We start from the raw sequence: 3454 nt of genomic DNA on the forward strand, positions 1-3454 counted from the left end.
AAAAGCCCTAGGCGACAGCAAGGCGAAGGCGGAAAAACTGGCTGGTTGCTTCAGCAAACCGGAAATGAGGTAAACATCGCGAGCCTGGAGAAGGACGATAATTTCCGAGGAATCGGAGATCCTCGGACGACTAAGGGTAGATGGGTGATTCTCCTTCCGGCTCTTTGTTGAGCTGAGTAAAGCGCGGCATGTCCGATGCAACAAAATACCTTGAGAAGAATGAGCATTTTTCTATTTCGCATATAATTATGAATGTTCTTGCCCCAGATATGGTAGAATAGAATAGGGATGGGAAGGAATAGGAGTAGGAATCAGGACGGAGCCTTAGAGGTCTTCTAGTCCAGCCCCTTGCTCAAGTAGGAGACCCTATACCATTTCAGAAAAGTGGCTCTCGTCATCGTCTTGTTAGTTGCGAAGTCGTGTCCGCCCTGTCTTCAAAAAAGGAGACCCCAGCCTAGTTGAAAATTACAGACCAATCTCTCTATGCTGCATCACCTGCAAAGTAATGGAATCTATCATCAACCAATCCATTACCCTCCACCTAGAAACAAACAACCTACTCTAATAAACAATTTGGTTTCAGAAAAAAATTAACTTACAACTTCTTCACTGTAAAAACATATGGACTACAAATCTTGATCAGGGCAAAGCAATAGATGCAGTCTACATAGATTGACTCAGTAGTACGTGATAAACTTCTAAAACTAAAATCCTATGGCATTTCAGGACCCCTCCACAATTGGATAACAGTGCAGGAAGTTAGCACCCATCCCCCTTGTAATGTATCTTTAAGGGTTTTGGAGGGAAAATAGAGCGGGAAATAGCACGTTGCTAATTGGCTGATAGCCTCCAGCTGAACTGTATATAAGGAGGGGTTTTTACCGTTTGCGGTTGCTGGGTTCACCATATAGTAAAGAGCTGTTGTTACTCATCTGGTCTCCTGCCTAGTTATTGCCCGAATCTAACACTGGCGACGAAGGTGGGATCTCGAGGCAAAAGAGCACCAGGAACGAACCCAGCAAAATAAGGGCGGTTAGCAACGATGTCCAGCTATACACCGCCAGCGCCATTCGACCCAGCCAAAGAAAAATGGGGGTCATACATGGCTCGCTTCGAGTGTTTCCTCGAAGCCAACGAGCTCCAAGGAGTCTCGGACAACAGGAAACGGGCGTACTTCCTGAGTCACTGCGGTCCCGAGGTTTTCGACACCGCGGAATCGCTTTCTGAGCCAACGCCGGTACAGGCGGTACCGTGGCAAACTCTGCAGACCGTTTTGAAAGCCCACTATGCACCAACGCCTTCCAAGTTCGTTCAACGGTTCGAATTAAGGCAGCGCATGCAGCAAGAGGGCGAGTCCATCAGTGTGTACATGGCAGCACTGAGGAAAGCCGCGAACCATTGTGAGTACCGAGACTTGGAAGACGCGTTGCTCGACCAACTAATTTGCGGGGTCAGGGACATCCGTTTGCGACGGCGGCTGCTGTCCAGAAGCAACCTAACGCTCGCAATCGCCCTGGACGAGGCAAGGGCTCACGAGATGTCTACCCAAGCGGCAGAAACACTACAAAAGCCGGTCGCGCCAGGGGCGGCAGCGAAAACAACCCCGGTCCACAACGAGGAAGTCCAGGCCGAGTCGGAAGAGGAGGAAGAGGAAGAAGTCTTCCACACCGGGAGGCCGGAGAGGGAAGACCGGGGCGAATGCGCAAGTTGCGGGGGCCAACACCAACGGCAACATTGCAAATTTAGGGATGCCACGTGTCGGCGTTGTGAAAAAAAAGGGCACATCGCGAAAGCCTGCCGAGCGCCCCAACCTTCCCGCCAAAAATTCAAAACGACCAATCAAAGCGCGGGAACTGTGAAACGGCCCGGGATTGGTCAAGGAAAAAAAGGCGCGAAGTTGAATCAGACAGCCGTGAGAGTGGGCCAGGCATCAACACGCCTAGAAAAAAAAATCTTTGTTAAAACACTCATCGAAGGAGTGCCGTGCCGAATGGAAGTGGACACTGGATCTTCAATTACGATCATGTCCTGGAGCAACTTAGAAAAAAACTTGCCGGCTATCGCGAAACGCAAACTGCGGCCACAGAAGCTACGAGTGCAGGACTATCAAGGGAACAGGATCCCTGTTCGAGGGGCAACGACCGTCCACGTCAAGTATGGAAAGTTTGAAAAAACTCTGCCCATAACCATCGTCGATGGGACCCTGCCGAGTTTGTTGGGACTAGACTGGTTCCGGGCATTGGGCATGGGAGTGACCGGAGTCTTCCGAAATGAAGTCGACCTCAAGGACGAACTCATGAAGGAGTTCGAGGACGTTTTCAAAGACTGCCTGGGCAAGTACAAGGGGACCCCTATCTCCTTCAATCTAGACCTCGTTGCCCCTATCCGTTTAAAGGCTAGGAGGGTTCCTTTCGCCCTGAAGCCCAAGATTGACCGGGAACTGGACAAACTAGTAAGCCAGGGGATACTAGTGCCAGTCGATCATGCGAAGTGGGAGACGCCAATAGTCACCCCAGTGAAACCAGACGGGTCAGTCAGGATTTGCGCCGATTACAAGGCGACGCTTAACAAAGCTTTGCAAAAAAGCGCTTACCCCGTCCCTGTGGTACAACACTTGCTACACTCGTTAGGGCAGGGCAGGTTTTGCTAAACTAGATTTGGCCCAAGCCTATCAGCAGTTACCCGTAGATAGCAGCACGGCCAAGCTCAAACAATCGTAACGCACAGGGTGCTTTCAAATGCACCAGGTTACAATTTGGGGTCAGTGTGGCACCAGGATTATTTCAAAATTTAATGGAGCGGCTTCTGCAGGGGCTCCCGGGGTGGTACTGCATTTTGATGACGTACTGGTATCCGCCGACAATATGGAAGAACTTGGGTGCGACTGAGAAAAGTTTTAAGTATTTTCCGTCCGCCGGTTTAAAAGTCAAATTAAACAAGTGCCAGATCGGGGTAGGATCCGAGAATTCCTGGGCTACTGGATAGACAGGAGGATCCACCCCACTGAGAGCAAGGTTAGGCAATCAGAAGGCCCCAGCACCCCAAAACAAAACAGAGTTGCAGGCGTTTTTGGGTCTGGTAAATTTTTACGCGGTTTTTTTAAAAAAACAAGGCTACCATAGCCGAGCCGCTACACAAATTACTGGGAAAAAATGCTGCATGGTCTTGGGGAAAGGCGGAAGCTAGAGCATTCGAAGCAATAAAAAACCTCCTATCTAGCGATAGCCTATTGATACAATACAATAGCACACTACCATTGGTGCTAGTTTGTGATGCATCCCCCTACGGGGTGGGGGCTGTGCTCAGCCACAGGCTGCCAAATGGCACAGAAGCCCCTATAGCGTTTTATTCCCGAACAATGTCCTCAGCTGAAAGGAACTATAGTCAGTTGGATAGGGAAGCCTTGGCCATAGTTTCCGGGGTAAAGAAGTTTCATGAATATGTTTTCGGTCGC

This window comes from Ahaetulla prasina, chromosome 3 (genome assembly GCF_028640845.1).
Source record: "Ahaetulla prasina isolate Xishuangbanna chromosome 3, ASM2864084v1, whole genome shotgun sequence".
Taxonomy (NCBI): Eukaryota; Metazoa; Chordata; class Lepidosauria; order Squamata; family Colubridae; genus Ahaetulla; species Ahaetulla prasina.